The sequence below is a fragment of the Rana temporaria genome, chromosome 7 (assembly GCF_905171775.1).
Source record: "Rana temporaria chromosome 7, aRanTem1.1, whole genome shotgun sequence".
Lineage (NCBI taxonomy): Eukaryota > Metazoa > Chordata > Amphibia > Anura > Ranidae > Rana > Rana temporaria.
Window position 1 is genome coordinate 98,980,715 of NC_053495.1, and position 18,150 is coordinate 98,998,864.

The window sequence follows — 18,150 nt, forward strand, 5'->3', positions numbered from 1 at the left end:
AAACTATTACAAAGTATGAAACTTACTTGCCAGAGACAGGACACAGACACCACAAAGCTGGGAGAGAAGTTTGCTTTCTCTGTGCTCTGAGCCAGAGACCAGTTACTTATATGTTGGAGCACACCCTATAGGCCGCCAGTACACAGCACTCCTCCTCCCCTCTAGTAGATGTTACACTGTTTGGTACGGGAAGGAGGAGGAAGATTGAGGAGGAATGTGGATCCAGCTATCAGTAATCTAAAAGGGATAGCAACTGGGGAGGAGGCCAACAGGCAAGACTGCATCTGCAGACCATCAAAATAGACACATGCATTCTGATCAGATCGACATGTTAGTTATTCAAGAGGAACTGATGGTAGCTTAACCACTTCAATACCGGGCTTTTATACACACCTCATTACCGGGCCTATTCTGGCACTTCTCTCCTACATGTAAAAATCATTATTCTTTTGCTAGAAAATTACGCAGAACCCCCAAATATTATATATGTTTTTTTAGCAGACACCCTAGGGAATAAAACGGCGGTCATTGCAACGTTTTATCTTGCACGGTATTCGCGCAATAATTTTTCAAACGCCCTTTTTTTGGAAAAAAATTGTTTCATGAATTAAAAAAATAAAACAGTAAAGTTAGCCCAATTTTTTTGTATAATGTGAAAGATGTTACACCGAGTAAATAGATACCTAACATGTCACGCTTTAAAATTGCACATACTCATGGAATGGCGCCAAACTTCGGTACTTAATAATCTCCATAGGCAACGCTTAAATTTTTTTTTACAGGTTACCACTTTAGATTTACAGAGGAGATCTAGTTCTAGATTTTTTGCTGGCACTCTAACGCACGCGGCGATACCTCACATATGTGGTTTAAATGGCGTTCACATATGTCGGCGGGACTTACGTGTGCTTTTGCAACTGCGCGCGAGCTACCGGGGACAGGGGCGTTTTAATTTAAATTTTTTTTCTTTTCCTTTTTTTTTTTTTTTTTTCCTCTTTTCTAATTTTTTTTTTTTTTTTTTTTTTACTTTTATTCCTATTACAAGGAATGTAAACATCCCTTGTAATAGGAAATGTGTGCGACAGGTCCTCTTTATGGAGAGATACGGGGTCAATAAGACCCTGCATCTCTCCCCCAGGCTGGAAACCATGAGATCGGTGAAAAAAAAATAATTCACTGATCTCATGAATAATGTGGCCTACAGCCGCAATCGTGGCTTTGTTTACTTACGGGGACCCGGGTGTGACGTCATCACATCGCGCCCGGGTCCCCGTCAGCCTGACCGCTGATTGGCTAGAGCGGATGGATTGAGAGCAGCGCAGCCATTGGCTGGCGCTGCTGTCAATCACATCCAGTGACGTGGCACGCCGAGGGGCGGGCCGAGTGATACAGTGAGTAGCTATGGCCGCTCGCTGTATCACGGGAGAGCGCCCGCAATTACTGACCACCATGCGAGCTCTCTCGCATGACTGTGGTGAGTAATTGCGGGGAGGATCAGAGACAGCTGCCGAGGGACCCCAGAAGACGTGGATCGGGGCCACTCTGTGCAAAACAAACTGCACAGTGAAGGGAAGGATAACATGTTTGTTATTTTAAAGAAAAAAAAAATTCCTTTAGTAACCCTTTAATGTTACTCCATGGGCAGAAGGAAGTAATAGGATATGCATTTGATTACATCCAGTCTGGCTCCAAAATAACAAAACAGGAAAGATCAGCATTATTTTCTATTTTTCAGAACTAAACGGTCAGATCTGAGGTCAAAAGATGTAAACGGATGCATGTCCATTCATATCCTGCTTCCTATAACCTGACCTGACATGGGTCTGTTAAGCTCCAATAGTGAAACCTAAAATGAGTGACATCTGTACCATTTGGTTCCAGATCATCAGGTGATCTGTTCACCCAGGGATCCCCTGCTAATCAGGACAGACGCCTGTGTTCAGACAAACGCTAACCTTAAAGGCCAAGTTCACAGTTGGCACACCTTTTCCAATAAAGTGAGAATGCAGACAAGAGGCCCATTACTATAGACATCATATCTGTAGGAGATTTTATGTACCCTTGAAACCTGGCTGAAAAACTTTCATCATTGTTTACATTCCTGTTTAGATGTGCGCCCATAACACGTTCTCTTTTCTCCTATTGTAGAAGCAGGAAGACAGAGCACACTGCAAATGCATGTCTTTTCAAACGGGGAGATGCTCGCTCCTATGATACAGGAGTGTGAGAGTCCCAGAAACTAGCCAGGACAGGAATGTAAACTAAGATGGGAGCTTCAGGGGGGACAAAAAAATGGCCTACAGGTACAAGATCTAAAGTAATCAATCTTTTCAAAAAGGTGGTCAGTTTGTTTTACCCTACTGGGGTCCCTGGCTTGCATGGGCACTCCTTTGGAAAAGGGGTGCGAAAGATGAACTTAGCCGTTAAAGACTAATCAGCAAGAAATGGAAAAGGGGAACTGACAAGGGTATGAAGCCAAACAAAAAATAAAGCAAACTGTGCAATCATTTTAAATACATTAAAAAAAGTGTCACACGAGCAAAAACTATTACAGCTGCACTCCGACGTCCGGGAAGTGGTTCTGTTATCCTGACTGGACATCTATTGACGTCCAGCAGGACAGCAGTTTGACACCCTGCATCTCTGATCTCGGTAAAGAGCCTCCGGCGGAGGCTCTTTACTAGGTGATCAGCCGTGTCCAATCATGGCTGATCACGATGTAAACAGGAAGAGCCGTTGAAGAGGTGTCTTCTGACTGTGTAGATATTTTCCATACAAAATTTCTTGTATAGCAAGTACCTGTTCAGCTTCCGAAAGTTTATGATCAGACGGAATTTGCCTGAGGGTTTCTGGACCACAAAGATGTGGGAATAAAACCCCTAGCTGACCTAACGGAACAGGGATGATGACCCCCAGTTCTGCCAACTCCCGGACACTGTCCAAAAGGCCCTTTGCTTTCTGTGGATCTTTGGGGAGAAAGGCAAGGGTAAAACTCGGAGGAGGGGTGGACAGGAATTCTAGGCTGAAGCCCTCCCTTATGAGATTTAGAATATAGGGGCTCTGTGTGATCCTTTCTCCTTTCTCAGAAACCACGTGAGCCTCCCACCAACCTTTGGGTTGGCGTCATTTAGTTTCCTTGTTGAAAGGACCAGAAACCAGAAAAAGGGATCCCACCTTTTTCCTTGTCCTTTCCAAATCCCTACTTTCTCCTTGGCTCCTTCTTACCCTTAAAGTGGTCTTTGGGGGGGGGGGGGGGGGGGGGCTCAAAAAAATGTCTTTCCTTTATCCCTCTTGGGTTTAGTCGGGAATTTCTTGCCCTTTTCTGTCGATCGGGATAGGATCTGATCCAGGCCCGACCCGAAGAGCAATGAGCCATCAAAGGGTATGCCACAGAGACGCGATTTAGACGTCTTTACCCAAATGGCCCTCCTAGCAGAATTTAGAAGAGCCGTCAGCTTGGCAGTTCTAACGGTTTCCACCGCCGCATTTGCCAGATAGGCTACCGCCTTACCAATAACCTCCAGAGAATCCAAGACCTCTTTGGATTTGGTCCCACGTGAGACATGGTCCGTCAACCTACTGACCCATGCATCTGCATTCCTGGCCACGCAGGTGGAGGCCAATGCTGGACCCATAGCTGCAGCATTGGTGTCCCAGGCTCTGCGTAGCAGAGTTTCTGATCTCCTATCCAACGGATCCCGTATGTTACTGGAATCCTCAAAGAAGAGGTCTGAATGTTTGGATACCTGAGCTAGAGGAGCACCCAAATGCGGAACTTTAAACATTTTTTCTTCCTCCTCATTTTTAAAAGGGCATCTACACTTCCAGGTCTTAAGTTTTAGCACCTTACGTTCAAGCTCCTTCTATTCTCTCAGGATAATGTCCTTGAGAGATTGGACTACAGGAAAGGACCTAGCTTGAGGTCTGCCTAGTCCCCTATACACTCTATCCTGAGCCGAGACCTGAGTGGGCGGCATCTGGATATCCTCAGACGTGTAGATTGCCTTGAGGAGACCCTCCATATCTTCGGCTGAGAAGAGATGGCCCCCAGGTCTAGCCTCAACCTGACCATCTTGGTCAGAATCTTCTCAGTCCTCCAGAGAGCTCTGCCTCCTTTCCTTCGAATAACAGAGAGCCGGCTCCTGGGACCCCCATGTATTACTCGCCACTGTTTCTTCTTGAGAGGGGGAGCTTTCCCTACCGGAAGGGGACTCTACCTGCCTCTTCTCTACCTTAGTCCTGAAGGACTGGAGGGTTGCTAGCATCTCGGATTGTAGCACCCGGCATTCATTCATAGCTTGTGCCGTTGCCGTTTTCTTGCCTGCTAACTTACAGAGGCACCTAAAGCAAAAAGGTTTGATGTGGTCCTGCGGGAGTTTTTCATTGCAGTACCCACAATGCTTAGGCCTCGTACACACGACCGAACAGGTCTGCTGAAACTGGTCCGCGGATATGTCCAACCGTGTGTACGGCCTAGCGGACCAGATTCCTGGGCTAGCGGACAGGTTTCCAGCGGACAAATGTTTCTTGGCATGCTAAGAAACATGTCCGCTGGAAGCCTGTCCGTCGGACATGTCCGATGATTAGTACGACTCATCGGACATGTCCGCTGGCCCGAGAACCTGCTCATGGCGTTGAAGTGATTCGACGCATGCGTGGAAGCATTGAACTTCCGGGTTCGCGTACGTCATCGCCACGTCACCGTGTATTCTGTCCGCGGGGAATTTGGTCTGATGGTGTGTCCACACATCAGACCAAATGATCCCAGCAGACATGTCCGATGAAAACAGTCCGCGGACCGTTTTCATCGGACATGTCTGTACGAGGCCTTAGACTTAGAGGTGGCTTTGGACTTAGACCTACTGGCCATCCCCTGGGCAGGGCATTCCATCTCTGTAACAAACCAAAAGAGAAACAAATCCCTGTTAGCCATTGTTCCCCTAAGATATCCTGCGGGGGAGAGGGAATAGGGCCACCCCCTAATATCAACCCCACATCAGCTGGGTCGACTCGCCCCCTGTGGTCTCCTCAGGTGCTGCCATTATGGGTCCATCCTCCTTCTCCATCTCGAACGAATGATCCAACTGACAGGAAGGGATCGGGTCAGATAGACTAGGGAAAAAACGGAACCGCTCCGTTGCCGCTTTTACGATCGTCTGCCAGGCCAATTGCCACCATTTTGCCGTAGCCTGTGCTCTGGAATATGCGAAAGTGACGGCATCAGCGCGCGCCGTGCCGACATCCGACATGCACAGTAGCATCCGGAAGACACCGATACGGCGATGCACCGGCAAGCAAGAGATTCCCCCCCCCCCCCACCCGGCCAGCTCAACCTGACGCCGGGAGATGCAGAGTGCTACCAGGACCTCCTCCCCAGAACATTGGGGATCCATTGCGTGGCTCCTCTGGCTCATTTACCACCATAAGGTAGGAGGAGAGAGTGGGTTGAGTGGTCCCTGGAGTTCTGAAAAAAAATAAAAAAAAATAAAAAAAAGCTTCACCATGATCAGGAACCTCCAGCTTCTCAGGGGGATTCTTCAAAAAACCTCTACCTCCCCGAGACCTTTTTTGGGAACCAAAAATAGGATTTTTATAACAGCTTACCTGTAAAATCCTTTTCTTGGAGTACATCACGGGACACAGAGTCTTAATCATTACTATGTGGGTTATATTCCACCATCAGGTGCTGGACACTGGTGTAATCAATTAGAACAGGAAGTTCCCTCCCTATATAACCCCTCCCATACTGGGAGCACCTCAGTTTTTGTCCCAAGCAATAAGTGTCCCAATATCCCCAAACAAGAGGGGTGGGGACTCTGTGTCCCGTGATGTACTCCAAGAAAAGGATTTTACAGGCAAGCTGTTATAAAAATCCTATTTTCTTTATCATACATCACGGGACACAAAGTCTTAATCATTACTATGTGGGATGTCCAAAAGCAATGCTTACTGAGGGGAGGGAGACACCAACAACGCAGACTGCCATCAGACACGAGGACCTCTAATGCTGCCTGTCGCATATTGTGCCAACAAAAAAAGGCTGCATCCTCCTGCCGTCTTATGTCCACTTGATAGGATTTAGTGAACGTAAGCACAAACGACCAAGTTGCAGGTCTGGCAAATCTGAGTCATAAAGGCTTGGTAATGCACCTCGCATAAAGTGCTTACTATCCTGGTAGGGTGCACCCCAAAAAGAAACAGGGGGAAGCCCTCTCTATAAACCACAAGCCTGAATAATAACCCGATGAATCAACATTTGACAATAGTTGATTTAGACGCTGCCTGCCCCTTGCTGGGGCCTCCTGGTAGCGCAACAACATCAGTCTTCTGTATCCGAGCAGCCGCTTCAGATAGGTCTTGACCTCTCTTACTATAACGAGAGAGCGCATAGCCATTTTAATAGCGGATCTGAACACTTCCCGCCCCCATCTAGGGTTTTTCCTCTCCTTCCGCGGATCAAGGTCCTAAAAAAAAAAAAAAGGAAAAGGAAGGCAAGAATATCTTAATTCAAATGAACACTGGATCCTTCTAGCCAATACGGTTGGGTGAGGATTTAACATCACCCTTCTTGTAAAAATAATTAAGTATGGCTCTATACAAAGAAAGTTGCCAATACTCTCTTTCGGAGGCAGCCGCAACCAAGAACACCAATTTCCTCTTTAGAAGGATAAAGGGAAATATTTATGCACCATGAGCCGGAGCACATGCGCGTGCGCCAGCGGCAACCACATCGTCCCCCCGCCTTCAAAGCACGCCCCTCTCACGCACGCACGCGTAGGGGAATGGTGGAGGCGGGGGAGAGAGAGATCCCCCAAGGAGCCGTAGGGACGAGGGACCCCCGACCCCCCCCCATCGTGGCAGAGCCTGAAGCGGAGGCAGTAAGCCGCACCCTAGATCAGCAAACCTTGAGCTTCCGTTCCTGGAAATCATGGCAAGCGAAACACCCAGCATGTCCTCTTAGGGCCCTTCGTGGAAAACAGATAAGACATACTCATATAGGGGTACCAACCTCCTGAAGGAGAGATCTATGGGTATTACAGCCATCCTGTCTCAACCGACATAGTGGTTTCTTTGCCAAGGCACACATGCATTATAGGCAAGACCCAATAGCCCCTTCAGTGGAGGACTAGGACCCACTAGGGGAGGTATATGGGTGCCAGAGCCATCCTGTATCAAAAGACTTTGTGGTTAAGTTGCCCATGCATAGAAGCATAAAAAAGGCGAGACCCATAATCCCCAATGGAGAACCCACTGTCGGACCAAGTCCCGTAGGTACCTCTGCTTACCTTTCCACGCTGCAGGGAATTGCAAAGCAAGAGGCCCAGCCTTCACCCCTCAACGCGGGCTTACCTTAGACACTGGTGAAAAAACTGAGGTGCTCCCAGTATGGGAGGGGTTATATAGGGAGGGAACTTCCTGTTCTAATTGATTACACCAGTGTCCAGCACCTGATGGTGAAATATAACCCACATAGTAATGATTTAAGACTCTGTGTGGGAAGGACAATGCCCAGTCTGACCCAGCATCCACCACTGGCTCCCCTAGGTCTGACCCCCAGGGAGGAGAGCTCAGCCCCAGGCTTTGGTCTGTAAAAAGAAAAGAAACAGTTTTACTGCATCCTGTGGGAAACACAATAACTGAAGGACAGAGGGAAGGGTGGTGCCTTTTAAACTCTGTTAATTGTGTTTCCTGTCAGGTGAGACGCGTCATCTCAGGTGTGCCGTCCTGGAAGATGACTGGAGAAATAGAGTTCACTATCACTCTAACCCATTTCCTCCCAGCCCTAGCATTTCTTTATTAGGGTCTGGACTTCCAGAGGGCAGAAAGGATCAGCCAATTACATGAACGCTGTGAATTCAATAGGATGCCTGAGACTGGGACAATGCACACAACCACCGTGATAAAAATTGCTTCATATCTAGGGTTGCCATCTGTCTGGGATTCACCCGGACAGTAGGGGTTTTGAATCATGTGTCTGGGTTTCAGTCCACCTTCAACTTGGACATATTATTCAGACAGGAATGTGGCCCGAAACAGGGCTTGACCGGAGGGTGAAGGGGCACTATGAGCGCGGCATTACTATTCTCTTTGGAGTGCCCAAAAGGTGTCCCAGGTCTGTTACAATCCTATAGTGTTTACTAAAACAAAACAAAAATTACTGTGCATTGCTAAATTGTTCGGGTTTGGCTTGAAGAAAAAAGTGGCAACCCTATTCATATCACAAAGACCACCTTCACATTAGAGGTCCTCTATCATATTAGAACCCTACTTTACATCAGAATTCCCCTTTAAGCCAAAGGACTCCCTCAAGTCAGAGGCATCCCCCTCCCTAATCACCATAGAGTCGTCAGCCCCCATCACATCAGAATATCCCCACGACAGGGTCCCCCACCTCACATCAGAGTCTCTTCATCTGTCTTTGATTTAGGGTAAACAAGGTCTTGTGCCTTGGCACCCCAGGTGAGAAACACTGTCCTAAAGAGTACAAAATTCTGTAATGCATTGTATCTCCAGGAAGGAGATCCCTGGGATCATTCACACTAGGTGCAATGAAGCACCAAAAACATGCGCTATGGGCCAGATTCACAAAAGAGATACGACGGCGTATCTCCTGATACACCGTCGTATCTCTGTTTTAGGGTCTTCCTTACTATGCGACTGATTCATAGAATCAGTTACGCATAGATAGCCCTAAGATCTGACAGGTGTAATTGAATTACACTGTCGGATCTTAGGATGCAATACCTCGGCCGCCGCTGGGGGGAGTTCGCGCCGTAAACCAGCGTCGGGTATGCAAATTAGTAGTTACGGCGATTCACAACGGTTTTTCGCGTTCGTTACGTCGCTGCTAGTCTAGTTTCCCGTCGCAAAGTTAGTCGTCGTTTTAGCTGCCCTAACTTTACACAGCCCATGTTAAAGTATGGCCGTCGTTCCCGCGTCAAATTTAAAAAAAAAAATTTCTTGCGTAAGACGTCCGGGAATACGAAAGTACGCTACGCACGTCGCCGTTCGAAAAAATGACGTCACTTCGTGCAAAGCACGGCGGGAATTTCAAAACGGAGCATGCGCAGTAGGTCCGGCGCGGGAGCGCGCCTAATTTAAATGGCACACGCCCCTTTGAATTACGCGGGCTTACGCCGGAGGCCACCGACGCAAGTTTTCACGCAAGTGCTTTGTGAATCAGGCACTTGCGATGAAAACTTGCGGCGGTGTAACGTATCTACGTTACGCCGCCGCGATTCTACGTGAATCTGGCCCTATGTGCCCAATCACAATGCAACAGAGTCCCTGGGTGCTGTGCGGTGGGGGAAAACAGACTGTAAGCATTTTTCCTCAATAGACAGGAGCTCATGTAAGAAGCTTCCTGTAATGTCCATTTCTACACACCACAGGCAAACAAATGAAATAAAATGTCATTTTGACATTTCAATACAGTTGGAAGGAAAAAAAAATACATAGTGCAATGTGCTTCAATGTCCACTGCACTGCCCCCTGCTGGCCCTCACAATATAACCCTGCATTTTTATGTGCAGGTCTGTGTGAACAGATACTAGCACATATTATTCCAACAATCCCTCATCTAAATACCCAATATATGGAGTCCATCATCAGATATTGGTATTACTATTTTCACCGTCTCATTCCACAGCCCAACCCTCTAATCTGGGCCCATTCAAGTTTAGCTCAATGTGTACACAGCATAGATCCCAGTGCAGCACATCTGAATCCCAACACACTCTGCGGCCGTGGTCATCGCAATTGCCCATCAGCACATCACAACGCACGGCAGCTCCTTGCCGTACGCTGCATTGCCATAGAAGAATGGTGCGATTTGGACATCTGCTGCAGTGGATTAGTGGGGCCCATATATGATTGCATTGAATTACCACAACAAACGTTGGCGTGTGCGTCTGCACTGAAGGAGACTGTACAAGTATGGGTCTGGCCTCACGGTCTGTTAGAAAGAATTGTGGAAGCTGATCATCTCCGGTGTCAGCTATGCTTTGTCTCCATAAAGGGAGCCCATCCTAAAAATGATCAATAGCGAAAACACACACAACCTCCTCCGACCACTCACAGTAAATATACTGTGAGTGGGAGGCAAGTGCAATGATTGGACACAGCAGGAGTATTTGCAGCGGATTTTAGCTGAAACCTGCTGTCCAATCACACATAACTGTATACAGGGAACAGCAATCTGGCTGTTTCTTCTCCATGAAAAGCAGGTAGAAAAAACAGCCAGATCAGCAAGTACAAGCAGCACACATTACACTAGGTAGGCACACAGTTAACCCTTGATTGCCTCTAGATGTTAACTCCTTCCCAGCCAGTGTCATTAGTACAGTATCATCACAGATCACTGTATTAGTGTCACTAGCGACGTCAGCGTCAGTTAGTGACTATCGTAGCCGGTGTCTGCACCAGATTGTCCGCCACCCTATCACAGTCACACATCACTGCCATTACAGTATAGCATTTATAAAGCTACGTAAATCCCAGTATATAACCATAGTTTGTAGACGCTAAAACGTTCACACAAACCAATCAATATACACATATTGGGATTTGTTTTTTTACCAAAAACATTTTAGCCTAAATTCAGGAAACAATTTCGTTTTATTTGTTGGATGTGTTTTATTACAGAAAAATAAAAATATCTTACATTATTCAAAAATTGTTGGTCTTTTTTCATTACTGTAATAAAAAAAAAAAAAAAAAAACAGAGGTGATTAACCGGTTAAGGACCTTGCCCCTTTTTGCAATTCGGCACTGCGTCGCTTTAACCGACAAATGCGCGGTCATGTGACGTGGCTCCCAAACAAAATTAGCGTCCTTTTTTTCCCCACAAATAGAGCTTTCTTTTGGTGGTATTTGATCACCTCTGGAGGTTTTTATTTTTTGCGCTATAAACAAAAATAGAGCGACAATTTTGAAAAAAATTAAAAAAAAAAATTTACCTTTTGCTGTAATAAATATCTCCAAAAAATATATAAAAAAAAAAAAAATGTCCTCAGTTTAGGCCGATACGTATTATTCTACTTATTTTTGGTAAAACAAAAATAAAAAAATATCGCAATAAGCGTTTATCGATTTGTTTGCGCAAAATGTATAGCGTTTGAAAAATAGGGTATAATTTATGGCATTTTCTTTAATATATATATTTTTTTTTTTTTTACTATCAATGGCGGCGATCAGTGATTTTTTTCGTGACTGCGACATTATGGTGGACACATCGGACACTTTTGGGATCATTGTCATTTTCACAGCGAAAAGTGCTATAAAAATGCTGAAGGGGTTAAGTGTGACCTAATGTGTGTTTCTTATTGTAGGGGGGCGGGGCTGGACGTGTGACGTCACTGATCGTCATTCCCTATATCAGGGAACAGACGATCAATGACACAGAGAAGAACGGAGGTTTGTTTACACTCACCTCTCCCGGTTCTTCAGCTCCTGTGAACCGATCGCGGGACACCGGCGGCGATCGTGTCCCACGGGCGCCGTCACGGAGTTCCACCCATTTTTTTATGTTTGTCTGTGCTGCATGCCCTAATCTCATAGTGTTCAGAATGGACAATTTTTATTTATTTTGTTGCTTGTAAATACCTTTATTTTGTAGTCCTTCATTACTTCCTCCTCCTTATTAGCCCAGGCTATTAAGTCAAAGGCTATTCGCAAGGGTTTCTGGGATAGGCATCATGTATGTCAGTAGTCCTTGCAAATAGCCTATTTGCATAGAGAAGGGGCGGCAATTTCCTCTGACACTCCCGTTGCTATGGAAACCTGACTGAAACCTATTACATCGCTTGTGCAGCACTGAGCATGTGCGAGATCTGCAAGGCTGAAATCCAGGAAGTCATACAGTCTGGCTTCATGATGCCCACACTTAAGATGGCCACGGTCTATTTCTAGATTATAAACTAACTAAATGCTCTAACAACCTAACAAAACGGACCTTAGTTTACAGTAGAGGTCGACCGATATATCGGCCAGCTGATATATCGGCCGATATTTGGCGTTTTTTAATTAATCGGCATAGGCCGATTTGTGCTTTAAAAAAGCCGATTTAAACTTCAGCACCGCGACTTGCAAAAAGCTTCTGTAATAGAAGTCAATGCAAGTTGCCTGAAGCTTCCCATAGAAGACTTCTCTCTCTCCTGGGCAGCCTGCCAAGTTTTAGAAAAGATATACAATGTTGCTACTTATCAATGAACTGAACTCCGTGTAGGAGAGTTCTCAGTTTAACCATTTAAAGGCTAAATCTTTTTTGACACTTGTTGCTTACAAGTAAAAATCCTGTATTTTCTGCTAGAAAATTACTTGGAACCCCCAAACATTATATATATTTTTTAGCAGATACTCTAGGAAATAAAATAGCGATTGCTGCAATATTTAATGTTACACAGTATTTGCGCAGCGGTCTTTCGAACACATTTTTTTGGGAGAAAATATACTTTAACAAATAAAAAAAATAACTAAACAGTAAAGTTAGCCCATATTTTTTTTTTCATTACCTGTTTTTGTGTAAAATATATATTTATTTATTTATATAAAAAATGTAATACACAAAAGCAGGTAATGAAAACTTTTGGACGAAAAAAAAAATGTGGGCTAACTTTACTGTTTAGCCCAAAAGCGCCTGAAAAATCGGCTTAACATAACGGCCCAAAAAAATCGGCATCATAAATCGGCTATCGGCCGCCGCGATTTCTAAATATCGGCATCGGCCAGAGAAAAACCCATATCGGTCGACCTCTAGTTTACAGACTAACTTTACTAGACTACATTAAGCTTGTGTATTACAGGGGTATTTATATTTAAAAAGTACAATTGTGGATGGAACTCCCCTTTAAAGAAGATTATATATATATATATATATATATATATATATATATATATATATATATATATATATATATATATATATATATACATATATATACACACACACACACACACACACACACACACACACACACACACACACACATCCACGTGCCCAGCCGTGCCATTCTGTCTACGTATATAGTCGTGCGGCGGACCTTAAGTGGTTAAGGATCACCAAAAGAAAGCTCTGTTTGCCTAAAAATAAATGATATAGCACAGTGACTAAGGGCCCTTTCACACAGGCAGATCCAGTGATGACCCATTCCTTATATATCCGCTTGCTCAGTGGGGATCGCTCCGTTGATCCCCGCTGAGCCAGCAGATGACAGGGCGGTCCCGCACACTGTGCAGGGACCGCCCTGTCAGATCTCCGCTCTCCTCTATGGGGGGGGGGGGAAATCGGATGAACATGGACCATCTGTCTGTGTTCATCCAATCCGCTGTGCAGACGGATGAAAAATAGGATTTTCCTGCATCTGCAGAAACAGAGCATAACGAACACTGATGAGATTGGGTGTCGGCGGATGTTCACCCGCTATCCCATAGGGATACATGCATGTCCCTTTTTCATCTGTAACGGATGGATGAAAAAACAGACATACTGGTGTGAAAGGGTTAGCACTTCCGCCTAGTAGCACTGGGGCTGTCGGTTTAAATACCAACCACGGCACTACCTAAAGCTGCACGATTCTGGGAAAAATTAGAATCAGTAGCTGCTGGCTTTTAATAAACATACACTCACCTGCTCCACGTTCCAGCGACGCGCCGGCCGGGGCTCCGCTCCTCTCACTCCCCTCTCAGGCCGGCGTCTTCATTCTAAGTGTGGGCACCCGGCCGTCACAGCTTTTGGCTTCATGGCCGGGCACCCACAGCGCATGCGCGAGTTGTGCTGCACCATCTGATTGAACAGGTGATCGCCTGGGACCTGTCACGTGTCCTAGACGATCGCCTAAAGGGAGGGGCTACCAAAAGGCGATATGATGTATCGCCTTAGCAGCCCCTCGGCGGAAGGAGGAAGTGGGACAGGAAGTCCCACTCCTCCTGAAGCCCCCACTCCCCCCCTCCCAAAAAAATGACATGCCAAATGTAAGAGGGCGAGAAGTGGATTAAGCGGAAGTTCCACTTTTGGGTGGAACTCCGCTTTAACCACATAAGCTCCGTTTTGTGTTGAAAATAACTGAAATGTAAAACTCTGTTGGGTTTACAGAGTGTCCGCTTGCCCCCTTCTCACTAACATTAATGTGCAGGAGTGTTGGGTGGAGAAAGATGGCGGCGACGAAACGTCACTTCCTGACGAGACAGCCGCCGGGTGTACCAAGATGGGCGGCGCTCTGGAGCTAGGCCGAAGTCGGGGACTTTCCTATGGCCACACCCGAAAATTGTGGGTCATCCGGCCTGGAGATCGCGGGGGGATGAATCGAGATTGCGATCATTTCGTGATTAATCGTGCAGCTCTAGCACTACCCGTACAGAGCTTGTTCCCCCTGTGACTGTGTGGGTTTCCTCCAAGCACTCTGGTGTCCACTTACGCTCCAAAGACACGCTAGAGGGTTAATTGGCCTGGAGTATGTATGAATTCGAGTTAGGGACCTCAGATTGTAAGCTCCTTGAGGGCAGGGACTGATATGAATGCATAATAAATGTGTAAATTGATGGTATCATGAAATTAATACAAATTTCATCTGCGTACAGTGTCGCATGACCGCGCAGTTACCAATTAAAGTAATGCAGTGCCAAATAGCAACAGAATGGCCTTGTCATGCAGGAGGTAAAACCTTCTGGTGGTTGAATGTATGATACAATAATCAACGAATTTCAGGCTAAACTAACAAGTCTCTCATTGTTTACCAACACTGGGGCGGGAGGTGCGGTGGCAGTAAAGCGCTGCTATTTTTAGCGGCACTTTACCGTCAGAATTGCGGTGGTATTCGGCTGCTAGCGGTGCGGTTTTACCCCCCTGCTAGTGGCCAAAAAAGGGTCAATACCGCCCTCGATGCGCCTCTGCCGCCTCTATAGCTGCAGTTCCCCATCTCTTTCAATGGGAAGGATCGGTAAACCACCCAGCTCCAAAGATGCGGATAGCAGGACTTTTGGAGCGGTCCTGCTAGCGCACCGCTCCAGTGTGCAAGCGCTTTCAGTGTGAAAGGGGTCTTAGTTGTTCTTTTTCATAATACCAGCTGAGTGCGAACGCTTAGACCCCATTCACACCTGAGCGTTTTGTAGCTTGAAGCCTCAAGCTACAAAAACGCTGGAGGGGAAAAAAATCTATTATTCTCTATGGAGATGGTTCACATCTCCACTCCAAAACGCCTGAAGCTCAAACAAGTTCTGGGACTTTTTTTTTTTTTTAGGCAGATTTGGGCGTTTTTCTGCTTTTAACATTGGTGACCTTATGACCTGTACAAAATCGCGGCAAAAAACGCCGCAAAAAGCTACGCTCAGGTATGAATGCAGCCTAATAGGCAGATTCAGATAGACTTAGGCTGGCGTATCAGTAGATACGCCAGGCTAAGTCTGAATCTGCGCCGACGCAAATTTAAGCGTATTCTGGTAAACAGATACACTTAAATTAGGCTAAGATACAAGCGGCGTAAGTGTCTTACACCGTCGTATCCTAAAGTGTAATTTTTAGGCTGGCCGCTAGGTGGCGCTTCCATTGCGGTCGGCGTAGAATATGTAAATCACCAGATACGCCGATTCACGAACGTACGCCCGGCCGACGCTGTACAGATACGCCGTTTACGTAAGGCATTTTCAGGCGTATAGTTATTCCATCAAATAGCTGAACTAGTAATGTTAAGTATGGCCGTCGTTCCCGCGTCGAAATTTGAAAATTTTACGTCATTTGCGTAAGTCGTCCGTGAATAGGGCTGGACGTAATTTACGTCCACGTTGAAATCAATAGGTCCTTGCGGCGTACTTTGCCGCAATGCACACTGGGATATGTACACGGACGGCGCATGCGCCGTTTCTAAAAAACGTCAATCACGTCAGGTCAACCCATATTAACCTAAAACACGCCCCCTCAGCCGAATTTGAATTAGGCGTGCTTACGGCCGCCGCATTGACGCTATGCCACCGTAACTTAGCAGGCAAGTACTTTGTGAATCATGTACTTGCCTCTCTAACTTACAGCGGCGTAGTGTAAACACGATACACTACTCCGCCGCAAAGTTAAGGCGGTCTTTCTGAATCTAGCTATAAGGCTTTTTTTTTTCGCTTAAGGCCCCTTTCACATGTGCGGACCGTTTGCGGATGAAACCGGGACATACATTGGTCCCTATGCGATTGCAGGTGTCAGCGGATGAACATCCACCGACACCCGTAATCACCGCAAAGATCCGATTTGCAGACGGAAGAAAATCCTATTTTTTCTTCCATTTGCGGATCGGATGAAGACTGACACACGGTCCGTGTTAATCCGATCCCCCATAGGGGAGAGCGGAGAAAAGACAGGGCGGTCCCTGCACAGTGTGGGGGGACCGCCCTGTCAGCGACGATTTTACGGAGCGATCCCCGCTGAGCTGACGGACAAACGGGGCGGATCATTACTGATCCACCCCGTGTGAAAGGGCCCTAAGGCGTTTCGTTTTTCTTCAGGTGACAAAATGCTCAGATGTAAACAGGTGCCATTAAAATGAATGGGATTTTGCTTGTTGGGCGTTTTCCCAGGAGTTTTTCTGGGCATTTTACAAGCTGAAAATACTCAGGTGTGAATGCAACCTTATCTGACTGTACAATCTACTTCAGATTTACCAAGACTATATGGGGTTTATTTACTAAAGCGGGAGAATGCAAAATCAGGTGCATTTCTGCACAGAAACCAATCAGCTTCCAGGTCTTATTGTACAAGCTGAAGTTAGAAGCTGATTGGCTGCACCAGACTCTGAGTGCAGCAGCTTTAGTAAATCCCCCCTGTGTAACATGAGGCCAGCCCAATGCACTGCATAGTTGTAGGTAGAAGGATAGGTGATTGTACAATCAGACTCTAAGGTGGGCATACAATGTTCCTTGTACAGACAGAAGTTCCTTGTACAGGTGAAATGACCATCTGCTACAAGTTTCCTTCCGCCTGTCCTCTCTCCTCTCACTTCTCACACGTCCCGCTGGCAGCACTCTACACATTGTGAACAAGTCCACCTCGTCCCAGCCCTGGAACCTACCAGGTATTCACTCCTACGCTCCGCCAGCAGCTCTCACCTCCCTTCTTCCAATACTCTACCAGCAGCAGCCTCAATATTAGGCTTCAACAATATGGAGGCGGAGACAGCTGTCTCTGATCCTCGGCAACATGGGGCAGTGCGCATACGCAGCTCATAGATTCTGTTTACAGCAGCACTCTGCTCCCCCTAGCGGTCAATAGTGATATAGCACGGACAATGCTGACAATGCCACATTGCTGACAATAAATTGTATTTTCAGAATTTGCACCCCCACTGTAGAAGTGGAAAACCGTCCACCATCATAATACAATCCCGGTGTCCTGCCGAGACTTGTCCCCTGGCGGATAATGCCCGCTCTGTACTGCGCAGGCACAACGGACCTTTGAAAATCGCCGAAAATGAACACAGCTGTTGATCACATGAGCACGATTTTGTGGCGCACTATTACTATATATCGTGTAAGGGCGGATGTAGGGTTGCCACCTGTCCAGGATTCACCCGGACAGTTCGGGTTTGGGATCTTGTGTCCGGGTTTCAGTCTGCCTGAAACCCGGACACATTATTCAGACTGGGCTGTGGCTCCCCAAGTAACTGAGGTAGTCACAAAAATCTGTTGCTATTCGGGAGATGTGGGCCGCTGTCTGGGGGCAGGTTTGCCATCACTGAGGGGGACCCACGATGTCAGCAAGAGCAGTTTGGCCACACCCATTGTTTGCCACAGCGTGCTGCATTACCACTCTCCTTGAGGCGCCCAAAGGTGCCCCAGGTCTTTTATTATCCTATTGTGTATACTACGAAAAAAAACGTGCCCTGTGCCGCTAAAATGTTCGGGTTTGGCTTGAAGAAAAGGGGGCAACCCTAGGCGGATGGCTACAGCAAGGGGCGGGTGTGTTATTAGGGTGGTTTCATCAAGAAACTACACAATATAATAGAAATACACCCGCCCCTTGCTGTAGCCAACCGCGCCTTACACGATATATAATAGTAATACACATCCGCCCCTTGCTGTAGCCATCCTTACACCCGCCCCTTGCAGACTGGAGCGCGCATCGAGAGCGTGTGGCAAAGTCTGTCACACTGTTCATTGAGCAGGCGCAGTCTA

General features: G+C 46.6%; 1 protein-coding gene across 3 annotated transcripts in view; it reads right to left on the reverse strand.

Moving 5' to 3' along the window:
- ALDH9A1 (aldehyde dehydrogenase 9 family member A1) overlaps positions 1-17,149 on the reverse strand; it is a 99,369-nt gene extending 82,220 nt beyond the window's left edge. Inside the window, exon 1 of one of the 3 annotated variants that reach the window (XM_040359739.1) lies at positions 17,049-17,149. The gene's annotated coding sequence lies outside the window, so the exon portion shown is untranslated. Of the gene's footprint in view, positions 1-26; positions 114-17,048 lie in introns of those variants that run through there. The other 2 variants (XM_040359737.1, XM_040359741.1) reach the window with 2 other exon arrangements.
- Between the last annotated feature and the right edge of the window lie 1,001 nt (positions 17,150-18,150).